Raw genomic sequence first — 17546 nt, 5'->3', positions numbered from 1 at the left:
GACCTTAGTGGTCCCCTAATACTGTATCTGAAGTCTCTTTTATATAGACCTTAGTGGTCCCCTAATACTGTATCTGAAGTCTCTTTTATATAGACCTTAGTGGTCCCCTAATACTGTATCTGAAGTCACTTTTATATAGACCTTAGTGGTCCCCTAATACTGTATCTGAAGTCTCTTTTATATAGACCTTAGTGGTCCCCTAATACTGTATCTGAAGTCTCTTTTATATAGACCTTAGTGGTCCCCTAATACTGTATCTGAAGTCTCTTTTATATAGACCTTAGTGGTCCCCTAATACTGTATCTGAAGTCTCTTTTATATAGACCAGTTTTGAAAACAGAGGTTGAAATGTCAGTTTATGAAAATAGCCGACCACGTGTAAACGTAGCATCATGGGTGGGCCAAATTCTCTGGGCGGGCAAAGCAGAGAAAGGGGAGGTAACCTTGCTTCTTATGACCTCATAAGGAGAAGATTCCAGATCGGCCCATCTGAGCTTTCATTTTCTCAAAGGCAGAGCAGGATACCCAGGGCTCGGTTTACACCTATCACCATTTCTAGCCACTGGGGGACCATAGTTAACTGTCTTACTGAAATGTCAAAAGTAGTATACCTTTTGCAAGCTGTGGCATGACTGACAAAAGTCTGTAGCGCGTTATATCTTTAGATAGTGTTCCCATTGACTTTACATAGCGCTCCCATGTACTTTAGGTGAAACATGTCTGACTGCTCTGCTTTGTAAAACACGCCTAATCACTTACAATCTTACTCCTGGGTTGTTGTCAGAGAACAAGTCTTACGATTAGCATATTATCTCCGTATCTGCGCTTGTTATCTGACATGTTACTGCTCAAAATCTAAAATATCATCCCTCCAGATCTTGTTGTCTATTTTAATAACTGATTTTAAGTCTGTTTGAGGCTGAGCAGCAATTGAACTTTGCATTATAATCTAGATAGAGACATTTGCAAGTAGTAGTCTGATTGGATAATTGCATTACACTTTTGGATTTTACAACAGAAAATGTGTCTTCAGAATTGCAATTATTTTGTGCATAATGGTCAAAAGAATTGTGATTTACAAAAAAAAAAACAGAGTAGGTGTCTGTTGTTTTCTTCTTTGCTACAAGATAGTGTTATCTCATTTTGATGCCCACATGTCTTAACTGCCGTGCTGATTACAGGGAGTGTAGAGTGCTGATGAAGCAGCATGATGGCTTTAGGTTTTCTATTAGAGAAATTTGGTCAGAGACAGGTGGGGGTGTGAGGGCTTTGCATTCATTATCCCCAGAGGAATCTGGTAAACCAGACTGCAACATGTTAGGAATCCATATGGTGCATCTGTCAGGTCTAACCTGCTGCCTCCAACGGTCTGTGCTGGGGGGTACTTTCAACAAATGCCTTTTTTTTTTTTTTTTTTTTTTTTTTTTCCTTTCTTCATTTTGGTGCACAAACTTTTATTTTAGCCCTCTGTGTAATTTAGCAGTCCTCTAAACACAGCGTGACTCAGCCCTGGTCTCAGTAGCGTGACTGTACAGCTCTCCATCTGTGAAGCCAGACTCATCTAGTAAAGTGGCAGAAGACTCGCAGATTAACTCTTCGGCCACACTAAGTTCTTTCATTTCCTAGCTTCTCTTGTCAATAGCTCCCTCCACATCTCGCTGACCGACTGATGGCTAGATCGTAGTAGTCTAATCGAGTTGCAGCAAGACCAGGACTAGAGGTGACAGGACATGTCTGCAGACCCAGCTACATGCTGGCTCCGCTCTTTTTCTTTTCTTTTTTTTTTTTTTTAGCAATGAGTTATGAGGAGGGGGCTAAATCGCTGTCTGGTCGATGCTTAAAGCTGCGAGGAGCTGAGCTGTGTTACTGTCTTATGTTAAGCTCTGAGCATGTCCTATGTGCTCAGCAGGGAAGTAATGGCTCCTCTGTCTCTAAACTGACCATCTCATTGCACATTTGAAGGCTGTCCAAGGCCCTGCTGACCTCAACACAATGGCCGCGTTTAGTTCGTTTTTTTCCCCTCGAGCCTCTTGTCTCTAATGTCCGCTGTCTCTTTAATCAGCAAGTGCAATAACAGAGGAGGGATTTATTGTGGTGACTTTGGTGCAGAGCTTAACAGTATACTGACACTCATAAGCAACAGGACATCACAGATGGTGCGAGACATACTCTGCAAAGTAGGCTGTATCACTCGGCATAGATGCACTCAACACAACTTACTTCAAGGCTGTCTGCATTTCAGCGGCCTGTTATGGTGTGTTAGTAGTGTATGAGTTAGAGTTGCAACGATTAAGCCATTAGTTGTCAACTATTAAATTAATCGGCAACTATTTTGATAATCGGTTGGTTTCATTTTTTTATTGAAAAAATCTGATTCCAGCTTCTTAAATGTGAATATTTTCTAGTTTTTTCACTCCCCTATGACAGCAAACTGAATATGTTTGAGTTGTGGACAAAACGAGACATTTGAGGACGTCCTCTTTGGTGAACACTGATCGACGTGTTTCACCGTTTTCTGACATGTTACAGAACAAACAACTAATCGATTTAAAATCGAAAATATTAGTTAGCTGCAGCCCTAGTATGAGTCATTATACCTATACAGTGCACACCATGATGTGTTTTATGGTGTCTGATAAGGTATGGGCACATTCAGAGTTTCCAGGATTATTGTAGTCACTGCGAGATGCAAAGTGGTGAGCAGCGCCACAGTCTCCTTGTTTAGCATGAGTGATAGAAAGTGAAACCGGCAGCAGATCTGCACTGCACCTGCAGTTCTTCCTCTTTTTAAATGTGTAAAGATAAAATATGGTCACATTACCATACTATATACATGCATACATGCTGTATGTGAGGTGCACAACGGTTTCATTTGCTCTCAGTTGATAAGCGATCAAGATAATCTTTGATTTGTGGGTCGCAGACATGACTGTCTTTCTGGCCACTTCTATATATATATATATATATATATATATATATATATATATATATATATATATATATATATATATATATATATATATATATATATATATATATATATATATATATATATATATATATATATATATATCACAGTAGTGTGTGTATATATATGTATGTGTGTGTGTGTATATATGTGTATATATATATGTATGTGTATATATGTATGTGTGTGTGTATGTATATATATATATATATATATATATATATATATCTATCTATATCACAGTTGTGTGTGTGTGACACACATACATACACACACACTACTGTGAGATATATATATATATATATATATATATATATATATATATATATATATATATATATACATACATACATACATACATACATACATACATACATACATACATACATACATACATACATACACACACACACATACTACTATGCTTCCTGCTGATCATACTGCTAATCAGAGTATTAGTAGTAGCCGTAGTGTGAAAGAAATATATTATACATAAATAGTATAATAAAATTACTGTTTATTTATTTCATATGGGTTCCAATTATGGCTGCAATTATTGATAATTTCAGTTATCAATCGATATGCTGATTATTATCCAGATTACTTGATTAGTTGTTTAGTATTTGTTCAACTGACAATCCAAAACCCAAAGATACTCAATTTACAATCATGTAGGGTTGATTTAAAAAAAGAGAAAAAAAAAAAGAAAAAAAAAGAAAAGAAACTTTAGCTTAAAAAAAACGACTTGATTAATCCATTTTCTAAATAGTTGCACATTCATTTTTGGTCAGTTGACTAATCTATTAACCAACTAATTGTTTGAGCTCTTACTGCCATTTCAACACAGTCTGCAGGTCATTTTTCTTTGCCTTGATAATCTCCTAAGACACTCACAGTGTGATACGAGTGTTGCCTTGTAAAGCAATAAAGAAACTCAATTATGATTATATTATTTCACAAACCCATATTGTGCGTGATGGCAAAACCCCCCAATCATTATTGGTCCTAAATATTTTTCCCACGGCTGTGTGACTCCTGTATCTTCTACTCTGGTCAGCACCTGCTGAGCTGTGACGGAGGCAACTCCCCTCACTTTTTCCTAGAGATCACGCTGCCCAGTGGAATAGTGGCATTGTGGCTGCCATCTTGCGCGCAAACTCGACGTTTCCTCTCCATCTGGGCAGCGGCTGGTCATTCAGGCAGCTCCTTGAAGGCCGGGAGGCTGCTGCTGCTGCCACGCCTGCTGGCTAGCTGCACAATGTAAGCAATGAGTAGAGCCGCAGGCCTGACACACAGCCAGTCTTTCAGTACGCCCGCGGCCTCCAGAGATTTCCCCTCTGGGAACTGTTTCTCACAAAGATAATGGTAATCCACCATTTTAGCATTTCTAGAATTTGCCACGTTAGAAAAGTGATATCTCATTGTTTATTTTTCCTCTTCGTACTGTTCGTGTGTTGCTACTGGGTGTGCTGGCCAATAACTTTCCACTAGAACAAGTAGGCCTAAACAACTTGTGCCTTTACTCACTCCCCCACATTTACTGGTTGCACACGTGCGACTGGATGTAAAATTCAGTTGCGCACTTTCAAATTTTGGTCGCAAAATGCGACCATTTGGTCGCAGTCTGAAGCCCTGCCCTAATCAGACAAATAAAACGCTGATACAGATACTCTGCAAACTGCCAAAAAACGGCCCAATCAGTCTATAATAATCGGTCTATCCCTATTTTTTGTTCTTTAAAATCTTCTTCTTTTTGTGCTTCCTACATTTAAGAGCTAATAGTATCCTATAAGGAGCCTCACCTATCAGATGAAAACCCAGACAGACCCCCACCAGTTCCTGTAACCTGCAACAGAGATGTTTTATTATCCACACACCGATTTTCTACCTGAGGTGATAATTTAGAAACGGCATTGAGAAGAATTCCTCAGCTCTAAGGCATAAATCGACCAGTCACCAGCTTTAATGTGGCCTATGGGTCCCTCCTCATCCCTCACTGACCACCGCCGCCTATGACCAGAGCCACCCCATGGTCCAAACCAGCACGATGCAATGATAGATCAGCTGGATGACATCAGTCTGCTTTTTTGGGTTGTGCGAGACCTGATTTGAATTTATGGGCAGGAGGAGAAATGTCAGCTGAGGGAAACCGTTGGACACTTCCTCCTTTTGAGTGGATCCAGGTAGAGATGTTCCGATACCAGTATCGGTATCGGCTCCGATACTGCCTAAAACGCTGGTATTGGTATTGGGAAGTACTGGAGTTTATGCACCGATCCGATACTACGTAATAAAGCCCTAAAGAAAATCTACATTAAAGTAGTTTATTTATGTTCTTTTTCCGTTATAACTGACTGTCAAACTGGAGAATAAAAGAAAGTTCTGGGGCATTCATTGTTTGTGTTTGTTCATGTTTCACAAAGAGTTTAACCTGAGCCAGACCGACAACAAAAATAGAAATCATATCCCATCCATACAGGGATAGTAGTATACAGCTGTTAAAACATAATGAAATATATGACACTCTGGTATCGGATCGGTACTCTGTATCGGCCGATATGCAAGTTCAGGTATCGGAATCGGTATCTGGAAGCAAAAAAGTGGTATCGGGCCATCTCTAGATCCAGGCAGAGGCCTGGAGCATCTATTCATTTGGGAGATGTATGTGTTTAATAAACTCAAATGGCACATGTGAAATTACTAGTGGTCTCCATTCATAAGGATCTTAGACTGCAACTTTAGTGTTCTAGTTCATTTCTTTGTGTGCTTTTTTTGGACTAATCTGTTGTCTATAGGATATTATTTCAACATTAATCGCAAGTTTCCAAGCCAGTGTTCGGCCATGTTCAGCCCAGGTTGAGATGGGGCTCACCAAGCAAGATGTGATGATCAATAGAGTTGGAAAAAGATAATGGGATATGTGTTACAATAGGATGTTGTTACGACGATGGAGAAGATATTATCAAATTTGGGCTTTTTAAGCAGCAGCTGCTTTCCTGTATATAAATGTACTCCACATAGACAAATAAACAAATATATACACAGTGGGACACTGTTCCTGCGTGCCCTGCACAGTCAAATTCTCACCACAGTACAATCCCTCACTAACTAAAATGATATAATTGGGCTTAATCAGTGGGGGGGAAATAAACGCAGAATCGACTGCAATTTGATAAAGTAACTAACGCTATCAGCACACAAAGATGTTGATGCAACTGCAATCTGAAGCTTTGTATACAATGCCAATTGAACTTAACCATGGTCTTTGATCAGCCGTGCTGCTGCCTTCGCTGTCCCACATGTGCCATGAATTATGCCTTTCACAAAGCTTACGGTGACTGAATGTGCCGTTTGTCTCTGATATTTCCTACTGGAAAAAGCTCCGACATTTTCCACTCTTTCCCCCAACAATTGCGATTTGATTAGGGCTGCTCCCTCTTAGTCGATTAGTCGCACTAATCGGTTGTTTTGGTCTTGATCAAATTAGATTTCTTTATTCAATTAGTCATGTTTGATGCTTTTTTTTCATGCATGACTTTGTGGAGAAACTCAGATTTACAGATCTGTTGATTAAATCAACTAATCGACTAGTCGATACAATTGAATGAGTGTTAGTCGACTAAGAATTTCTTCAATCGAACCCAGCCCTAGATTTGATTTGCTGCTCTGACCAGTTAGCCTTAGTCATTTTGCTGTTTGAAATAATGCTGATGACCAAGACTGTAATGTCCTCAAGCCTCGTGTCCCAACCTTAACTTTTTTTCTTACTTTATTTTCTTTATGTTTTGAAAAGTTAGGTTTGTCTTGGATTTTTCAGGTTTAAACTGCCTTTTGCCTGTGTGTAATATTTGCTCAAAATGTGCATTTCAAAGTCATAGCAAAAGGCATAAATTGTAACACCATATTATTATTATTATTATTATACATTTGGGCGATATGATATATAATGTATGATTGGTAGTGATTTTGCCATGCAGTTTATACGGAAGCAGCTGTCCCTTTTTTAATATCTGTAGTTGTTTGAGGCCTTTGAGAGGAAAGCTGCAAATCAACAAAACTGCTATAGGTCAATACGGAGTTAAAGGATTTTTCATTGCAATTATTTTGTCAGGTATCTTTTTCAGTGGATAAGCGTATCGGGCATTACCACCTGGTCCTTTTTACCCAGTTACTGTTGTACAATGTCACAATGTATGTCCAGGAGCTTGCATGATGTAAACAATATTATAGTGCACTTTGGGAAGAGCTGTCATTTGCCACATACAATAAATGTTTCAGGAAGACACAAATTCTCTGGTCAAGCAGGAAGTGGACTGTACCAAAGCCCTGTGCCAACATGTCATTTATATGTGGGGCTTCCCCTGCTTACCTCCATTGTCTGATGGTCTCCCTGCACACAACACTTGTGTCCTGGTTCTCTTAAGGCCTTCATATTTAGGCCAATTTGGGGAGACAAAGGGGAAGTAGTGCAGACAGTTTAAAATTGATGGCGTTTCAAAGACATATTAAACTCTGCTGCCATAATTGTGAAAGGGCTAAAGAAAATACGTAATGAATCGGTGGTGGTGGTGATGATGATGATGATGATGATGATGATGATGATGATGATGATGAATATCCTGTCTCAGCAGGGAGGCTTCAGAGCTTCCTCTTTTATCTGCCCTTTCAAGCACTCCTGAGTAGCGTTTGTGAAAATGAGTCATTTGACATACTTCAATGATGCACATATACTGTAGATGCTTCTGCTTTAATGATGTCACAGACAGTGCAGAAAAGTAAAGTGACCTGAATTAGGTCTACTCTAATACAGTCTTTTCTATTAAAGGAAGTTTTTACTTGATCTTTTCTTTGGTATAGAATTCAACCACCATTCCCCATCAGGCTTTGTTTTTTTTATTTCTTTTTTTAAATAAGAGATTTTTTTTTATTTACTGATGTTTTCAATTGAGAGATTAAACCTGTGCAGTGTAGAGATGTTTATTGTTGACCTTGGCCTACATCTGGACATGTTTCTGATCCACCAGCTTATGAGCCCCATGACTTACTGAGAGGTAGGTAGCTGGATGCATCAATAGATACAGAACGATGGATTTAAAAATAGGCAGATCATTCTTTAGGTCTTATCCTTGACGAGTTTATCATACACGGAAATCCAAGGAACACCATTATGTCATCATGGTACTGTGGCCCATTACCTTTCAATCGCTGCTTGAAATGTTTTATATAGGGACATACTTCATAACCTTTGGCTGCACAGTTAGTTATAAGGGTAGCAGCTATAAGGGTGTGCAAAAAAATCAATTCATATTTGAATCGCGATTCAAGCTCCACCGATTCAAAATGTATTCATGGAATTCCAAACGTATTCATATTTTTTATATATATATATATATATTTATTATTATTTTTTATTTTTTTTATTGTATGTCTACTGCAATCACATGGGAAAAGTAACTACATTTACATACTGTGACTCGTTTTTTTTAATCGAGAATCGTTTTTGAATAGAAAATCAGTTTTGAATCAAATCTTGACCCTAAAATTCGATATTGAATCGTGACCTTTTCTGAATCGTGCACCCCTACAAAATAAGATGTTTTGCTGTCACTGGAGAAGCTGGCATCACCAGTATCTGATAATTCAATTATTTTGATTATTTATCTGGATTGACTGTTAACTTGCTTATCTTCCTTGGCTCTGGTTTTTGGCAAACAATGTCTACCAGCTACCCCCGCTCCACATGTAGGCCATTGGCACCTGGATATTAAACACATGCATCAGTAGGGACTCGACAATAACTGTTTAGTATATCTTTTTTTTTTTTTTTTTTTTTTTTTTATAAATTCAAACTGCTGTATGTGCGTTGAATACAATAGCCTACATGACTGTGCTCAGTATTCATTCCGCAGCAGCCAGGTCATTCAAACTATAATAATGTGATACAGATGTAGTAGTATGCTCTGGGGATCATGTACTACTGATGATTATGTATTACATAGTATACAACAGAAAAGGCAGCAGGCTCCTACAGTTTGACATAAACATGGGTCAAAATGAAGCACAGTTGTAAAACACAACAGCAGTGGTGGGAGTTCAGCAATATTGTCACTCTGTCTCCTAGCTCTTCTGGCTTTTTATTTAGTTTTTCTGCTCATCTCGCTTATTAGCTGAACATGCACCCAAATACCAACGTCATGTTCAGCATTTTTTAATTCTGCATGTGAGTAGTTGCATCCACCAATAAACTGGAATAGACCAGTAATGTACAATAGTAACCTATAGGGGTGGGAATAACCAGAGGTCTCACGAGACGATATTATTACGATTTTAAACATATTGCCATATTCTGCGATATATTGCAATTCATGACCTTTTTCCCCAACTTCAAATTTTTCCCAATTTCAAATGATGTCCCCAAAAAGAAACCGTCAACATCTGTTCTATCTCTGTTTGTTCATCTCACTTCAATTTCATTGCTGCAAAATGGAGACATCAAGGAGATTGATACAGCAAGAGGCCCAGAAAATATGGCGATACTATGCTGTATTGATTAGAAATATACCAATAAAGTAGGGCTGCAACAACGAATCGATAAAATTCGATTACTAAAAAATTTGGCAACGAATTTAATTATCGATTCGTTGTGTCGCGCAACTATTAGGCAACCTAGTCGCGGAGATAAAAACAAAACATTGAGTTGAGCGCAGAGCGGAGCAGCGCGGAGCGAAAGAAAAGAAAAAAGAGCAGAGCAGGGGTAGAGGAAATACCGAGAGAGACCGGAGAGACCCGTAACGTTGTTCTGAAACACTCGGCGGAGGCAGAGAAATCAGTACGACCTAAATCATCCAAGGTGTGGGAGCATTTCACACTAAATAAATCAAAAACGTGTTAATTGCAAGATAAACAAAAGCGACACGGCATAGGCACGGGCGCACCACGGTGATGAGTCAGCACCTAAAACGTAAACATGTTGGAGTCGTTGATGAGGAGGAAGGGAGTTCAACAGCAGGGTAAAGTCACTACACTATCCTACTTCTGTTCCGGTCTGAAGTGAGGAACGTACCGTCCCTCCAGTAGCTCTTCTGGTGCTGCTGTTTACTCGTTATCCAGCAGACTAGCATGACAAGCTAGCGTTAGCTCGGTAATAACTGTAGTAAAGCAGGGGTGGTATAGTTTGCAAGACTAAAGACACGGTTTTATTCACTCGCCTTTTTTGGCCCATTCATTTTTCAATCTGTTGTCATGTATATATTATGTGCTTTGTCCCATATCAGTTATTGTTGACAAATATAATAGTGTGTGTGGTGTATAAACGAACTTAACTTGCACTTACTACAATGATGGTAATAATTTAATGAATACGTGTCTGTCTGTCTGTCTGTCTGTCTTGTCTGTATCTGCTATTTGGGTTACTTTACACAACTATTAACTAAAACAAGTATGTATGTATTGAGTTGATGTAAATTAAGGCTTTTTTTTTTTTTTTTTTTATCCGATTCATCGATTAATCGAAAAAATAATCGACAGATTAATCGATTATTAAAATAATCGTTAGTTGCAGCCCTACAATAAAGGTTTACTGGGTCTCTCCCCAGAAATTGTTTAGCCAAGGTGGCAAGCCACCCAGAACCCAGTATATCTTATGTGATGAATTTAGCTGGGAGGTGTTAGCCACACTCTATATATGACCTTTTTATGTGTAAAATAGTAGCTCTGCTCTTTAGTGTATTATAAGTCCTCACATCTATTTCTGCCTTTCGACATGAAAGTGTGCTTGTTCAATTCTCGGTTCCTGCAAATGGTGTCAGTCAATTGAGGAAACGGGATTACTGCAGTGGAGAGTTCGTAGTGATTTGTATTTATAGTCGATGCCGACGTTGCTAACCCGTTGACTTTTACTTCTTTTCTCTCACTCACTCATTCACAATTACATCCACACACTTCCACTCATTCCAGTCTCGTAGTCCTATTACGACTTATACACACGCGCACACGCACGCACACGTTCCTTCACTCATACCCATTCAGACCCGTTACAGTATATCATTACATGGTCACTCTCATACACATACTGCTGTTTTTTTCTGATGTCCAAGTCTCTGAGTAGACCATGGGGTCAGCATCGGAGGAAAATAAAGCCTCCCCTCTCAAGTTTCTGCAAAGCTCTGTCTTGAGTCTCAGGGGAACCTAAGAATGTACCAACCATTTAGGATACACAGAACTCCTCCCTGCATATTCCTCGACTTGTTTCAGAGTTAACCTGAGTTTGAATAAATGTCAGGTTGTGGTTTATTTGTTGGCTTGTTGCCAAATATGCTTCACGCGTTTAGCTCAGCCAGGAAACTAGAAGATCGTCTATTGTTATTGGCGTAGGAGGCACTTTATGTTGTCACTATGATGTTATTGCCGTCATAAAGTACCAGTCTGTTTATATGCTCGTGTAAAGCAATTTTGCTGGACCAGTCTGTCGGCGTAGGGCCATACACAGTATTTATATGCATTAAATGGTGTGTTGTTGGTGAATTCAGCACATGGCTGAAGTATTCTTGCACATGTTTAAGAGCCTGTGTCATGCAGTGTTTAACTGTACATTGCAATGCTAGGTCAGGATGTTTGCTCAGGTGTCCCTTAGGGCTGCACGATTTTTTTGTTGTTGCATTAAATCATGTTCAATAGAAATTACGAGGGACAAAATTATGATATAGATTGTTCCTGGGGAACATTGAATATTAAAGATTCAGTGGTCCTACTGCTCAGGCCTATTTACACAGACATTTCTTTAAGACTGTATGCCAGTCCCTGGGCTGTGAGAGTGAACAGGGTTGGTGTGTGTGTGTGTGTGTGTGTGTGTGTGTGTGTGTGTGTGTGTGTGTGTGTGTGTGTGTGTGTGTGTGTGTGTGTGTGTGTGTGTGTGTGTGTGTGTGTGTGTGTGTGTGTGTGTGTGTGTGTGTGTGTGTGTGTGTGTGTGTGTGTGTGTGTGTGTGTGTGTGCCTTTTGTGAATTTACTGAAGAAATCCCTGAGCCCTGCTCTCCACAGGCAAGATTTGCAGTTGCTGCCTCTGCCAACATTGGCTCTGCATTAGCAGAAATTCTCCTCTGTGATCCCTCTTGCGTGTTTCACTGTCTGCCTGGGTTTTCTCACCAACATCTTTACCATTACCTTACCACCCAATGCTCTCTTCTACAGGTGACTGACACCAAACTCTGAATGTGGTAAATAAATTCAGCCTTCACAAAACTCTGTATGACACACACATTCAAATACTTGAACTCAATGTGTTTTGATTTCCTCCCCGATGCTAGAAGAGGCTGGCTATGTTGTCTGACTTTGTCTGTACATTGAGCGTAAGAGTTGCCTGTGTGCACATAATTGGGTTTCCATGTGAATTGTTGTTGCATTTGTGGTGTGATATTTTTGTTTAATAAGGGCTAAAAGTAGGGCAAAAGCTGTATATGGGGAGAAGTGATGCCCCAGTGTTTCATCTCTGACTCCCACTCATTCAGACTGACACACACCCAGCCCTCAGACCGTTCACCTATACCCAGTATACACACGCATTGCACTGATTTACATCTGTCAGACGGTTCTCCTCTCAGCTAATTAGGCTACATTTCTTAACGTAGCCTATGAAAAGAAACTAATGGCCTAGTTAACATTGTCTCTAGGGTTGTACTACTGTAGCTGAAACAGTGATGATTATTAACTGGTTTATTTGCTAGATATTGCTTGAGCACTATTACTCTCATCTCTTACAAATTTGCGGAACCAAATACTTTTTTAATTTTATTTTTTTATGTATTAGTGTTAGGGCTGGGCGATATATTGATATTATATCGATATCGTGATATGAGACTAGATATGGTCTTAGATTTTGGATATCGGAATATCGTGATATGACATAAGTGTCTTCTCCTGGTTGTAAAGGCTGCATTACAGTAAAGTGATGTCATCTTCTGAACTTATCAGACTGTAACTGTTCTATTATTTACCTTTACCCACTTAGTCATTATATGCACATTACTGATGATTATTTATCAAAAATCTAAGTGTGAAGATATTTTGTTAAAGCACCAACTGTCAACCCTAGAATATCGCTGCAATATCGATATCCAGGTATTTGGTCAAGAATATGGTGATGTCTGATTTTCTCCATATCGCCCAGCCCTACCAACGACATATATATAACAAATATATCGATATATTTTTAAATGAGATATGGAATTAGACCATATCGCATATATCAATATAGTTCAAATTTGATCCTTGCTCCAAGCAAGCTGCGGACTCCTTTTGGATTGGCCGTTTATAGGTTTTTTATTTAAGATATTTTTTTTATTTAAATGTGCACCTTATGGAGCTTTGATTAAAAAAAAAAAAAAAAAAAAAAAGGTACTCCTGTTGTTATACAGTATTCATGTTTACATTATATTGTTATTTGAAAAGCTGAGCATTTAATCATGAACAAACCTGAACAAACCTGTTTATTATTTATTCATTTGATTTTGCAACTGTTCACCGAAATAGCCGGTTTCTATGAAACTACTTGTGACATGTCATATTTGGCTTTGACTTGGACTGAACTGCTCTCACTTTGCGGAAAAAAATATCGGGATATATATCTTATATCGATATTCAGCCAAAATATATCGGGATATGACTTTTGGTCCATATCGCCCAGCCCTAATTAGTGTAATGACATTTTCAGCAAAGGGCACAAAGACCACCTTTAGTGTTGATTGAATGCCCATAACTCCACTATTAGTAATCATTGACTCTCAAATGGTAATATGACGTGACCTCAACAACAGTGTTTATTCTAGAGAGATCACCTTTTGTTGTTGCCCAAAAATGTAAAATGTATCCGCAGCTCTGCGCCAGAGTAGTTTTCTAAGGGAAAAACCTGCTACGCTTCAGAGAATACAATCATTTCCCTTCCTGTCGGTGTGTGAATATGCTTGCAAAAATGTGCATGTGTTAAATCTGTGCACACCACATTTTCACTTCCCGTGTGTGAGCTCACGCATGTGGTTCAGTCTAAGCAGGCAAATGTGCTTGTACCCCACAGTGGAGATTGCCCCACACTGTGTGCTAATGCAAGTCTGTGGTTGTGAATGAATAATTCAGAGTGCTGGCATAGCTGGGGTGGAGCCTCTATTATTCATGGTTGGCATTGGAACCGACAGATGACTGCTGTTAATATTAAGGAGCAGCAGATGCAGCCTTCAACACGTTCATTTCTGTCTCTATACCCTCTGTCGTCTACACCTCCCTACTCCACTCCTCTAACTCCTCTGTTGCTATGCTCTTGCTCTCCTGATCTCTGTCCTCTCCATCTGTGAGCATCTATCTCTCTCTGTATCATCTGTATCCCCCAATGTCTGTTGTGCTGTCTCTATCTCTCTGTCTCCTATTTTCTCTCTCTCTCTCTCTCTCTCTCTCTCTCTCTCTCTCTCTCTCTCTCTCTCTCTCTCTCTCTCTCTCTCTGTCTCTCTGTGTGTGTGAACTCTTGATTCAAATATGCTTCCCTGGAAAAAGATGTTTCTTAAATTTCAAAACACTCAAATGGCTAGTTTAATTTGCAGTTAGAAAATGTACTGTTACAGAAAATAAAGATATTCATCTGAAATGTAGCAGGGCAGCTTCACTCGACTTACCTTTCTTTTATTTCATCATATTTTCTGCCAATACTGACTCGTCAAGGAATTCATGCAGTATCTGCTAATGTGTCAAATTCATTATATTAAGAAGTAACTTCAGCGAGGATTGCTGAGCGGAAACTGTTGCACAGTTTAGCATGGCACCAGACTTGGACCGCTGTCTACCCTTGTGTTGAACGTGACAACCTGATGAGTGTATCTCATATTTCATGAGAGAGCACAGTTCTTTGTCTTTTTGTCTATTTTGTTCTCTCTTGGGCAACCAAGTCCGTCTGTTAACACCTTCTTTTTAAGAGGATGCACTCACTGAATCTGCACACAGTCAGTTTCCCAATTTGGGATTACTCTCTGCTCAGGTAATCGGTATAATCTCTATTTTGAGCCAACCAGTATTCCAGTGTGTTTTGAGATGTAGAGTTTGCCTTTAGCTTCTCAGTCTCCATTTTCTCCCTGTGCCTCTCTCTCTCCTCCCTCTCTCCCCTTCTTTTTAGTCCACTGAGTCAGATTTTTCTCCATGGTGTCAATGCTGCTGCCACTGAATGCTTCTTTTATTTCAGAGATTTGGAGCTCCAGTCACCACCGCTAATGCTGCTGCCATATTGTACCAGCACCCTGCTGTGGCTGCTGCTAATGACATTCTTTGTATCTCCATCCTCGTGCTCTGCCTCCTCGTCTCCTCCTCCTCCTCTGGTCTGAATGGAGGGCTTGTCATGTGCTGCCATCAAAGGAGGAGGAGAGGCAAAGAAAGCAGCAGCAGCAGCAAGCAGCTTCTCCCCCCCCGGTCCTCCTCGCTCATTCTCTCTCACCTCCTGTGGTGGGGTGTGTGCATGCATGTGTATAAATGGCAGCATATATTAGAGGGCATTTTGTGTGTACTTTTGTGGATGTGTTTATGTTGTCAGTGAGAGTTCAGTAGCATTGACAGGATAAGCAAAGGCTGAAAAGTGTGTGTATGTGTGCATGTGCACCTGCCATGCACATATCTTGTCAAAAAAAAAGCACAGAGCCACCCAGAATCCCACAGCACCCTTGCTCTCAGCCTGTATCCCATCCACCTTCCAACTCTCTTATCGCCACCTCGGGAACTTCCTCCTCCTCCTACCTGCCTCCACATATCATTTTGGCACTCAGACCAGAGTAGTCCTCAGTGGTTCTGTCCTTCTGTTTCACTCTGCCTTTTCACACCGGCACATGCATACCTCCACCAGCAAGTTTGCCTTTTCATCTCACACGTAATACCTAATGGACCGTTGGTTGCCAAGTCTGTACAACCACCGACACCCATTTTTTTTGGATTATTCAATAACCTTTTTTGTCTATTAAATGTGAAATGGGGAAAAATTAACACCACCCTTACCAAGTTAGTCTTCATATTGTTTGTTGCAGTGAAAATTACAGTGAATTCTTGGCTCTTTTGCTTAAAAAAATGACTCTGATGATTGATTGTTTACAGTAACAAGAAGTCAATACTAGTTTATTTAGCTCATAGTTTACAGAGAACTATTTTGATTATCAATTAATAATCGGAGTGTTATGCTTTATTATCAGTATTTCTCCTAAGTAGGTTTGAACAAATAGTGAATTTATCGAACGGTTTAGCTTGACAGTCTGATGTAACCATTACAGAGAATGAAAGGGTTCTATTGTTGCATTGGGTGATATATTCCTTTATTGTGTTCTACATGGCTAGTGGAGTTTATTCTGAAACAACTATGCAACAGCATCTTTAATCTTTGAGGGTAAGCCCATGTCTGCCATGTTACACGTCATTGCTAGTTTGATGAGCTGAGAAGAGTTAAATTAATTTGGTTAAGTACTCGGGCCTGGTGCCCGATTTCTGGCGTATGACTATTTTAGAAAAATAAATAAATTAAAAATTCCACATGGGATTTGTTTTGATGCGCTGGATTTAACCAATCATCGAACTTCCACCTACCAATGAAACAAGTTCTAGCCAATCAGATGCAAAGTAGGGCGGGTCTTTGCCGAAATGTGAGAGTGCGGTGCCGGTGTGGACACAGGCAGCTTTAGTTGAGAAAGTAGCCTAGTTAAAAACAAATGGCGCTGGGCATGAATAGAGGACAAGAAGAAAAGGGTGGAGACGGGAAGCCGTTTAGCACTTGGTGCCTCAAATTGAGGGAGTGCTTGCTTCTGCAGCGCATGTTCAAGGAAGATACTTTACGGCAGCAGCGGTAAGTGCTTGCTAGTCGCAAAGCTTCGGTCCGTGCACTCTGTCATACGAGTATGTTACCGGCAACGCTACCGTTGCGACTGTTCCTTTACTGACCGAACGTGATACAAACCATACGTGTGTGCACATTCGTAGCGGAGCATGATTTGTCATTAATGATGGCCACTGTGTAAAAGCTATCTGAAGCCCAAACTGCCTTGACAAAGCTGTCTGTTTGGAATCAGCATGGCAGGTATTTAAACATAACTGCCTTGTCCCAGAGTTTAGACGTCTAGCTATATGAAAAGATAAACAATGCGACGTTTTTAATAAATGTAAATAAAGCAGCTAATTTCAACATGGACAAAATCATGAATGTACTAAACATGTTCTCTTTTTTGATGATGAAGTAGTAAAGTTTAGTTTTCACAATGATTCAGTGTAGGATTATGATATTATTGCAATATGTAAATCCACATTGACTCTTTATTTAACATATGGTTGGAAGAAGTAAAAATGTATCCAAAACTTTTTAGTTTTTAAAAATTATGACTTTTTTTATTATTGTGTAATGTCAGAAGGACTTTAACTGTTTTGCCAGTCAAATTAACTTTAATGAGTGCATATTGAAATATTACTCTGTTGGTTGGCAAAAAATGCATCTCAAAATGCATCAGATTGAGTCTTTAAAATATGGAATATTTAAAATTTTCTTCCGGGGGAGCACGCCTCCGGACCGCCCCAGAGGGG

General features: G+C 39.5%; 1 protein-coding gene across 3 annotated transcripts in view; it reads left to right on the top strand.

Moving 5' to 3' along the window:
• cskl (c-src tyrosine kinase-like) overlaps nucleotides 1-17546 on the top strand; it is a 57311-nt gene that overhangs the window by 2015 nt on the left and 37750 nt on the right. The window contains exon 1 of one of the 3 annotated variants that reach the window (XM_028584851.1): nucleotides 9938-9978. The exons of 1 other annotated variant lie outside the window; for it this stretch is intronic. The gene's annotated coding sequence lies outside the window, so the exon portion shown is untranslated. Of the gene's footprint in view, nucleotides 1-9937; nucleotides 9979-16701; nucleotides 16819-17546 lie in introns of those variants that run through there. One more of the 3 variants, XM_028584856.1, reaches the window with a different exon arrangement.

The sequence above is a fragment of the Perca flavescens genome, chromosome 1 (assembly GCF_004354835.1).
Source record: "Perca flavescens isolate YP-PL-M2 chromosome 1, PFLA_1.0, whole genome shotgun sequence".
Classification (NCBI taxonomy): Eukaryota; Metazoa; Chordata; class Actinopteri; order Perciformes; family Percidae; genus Perca; species Perca flavescens.
Note: the sequence above shows the minus strand (reverse complement) of the source record. Positions and strands in the feature narration are given on the sequence as shown.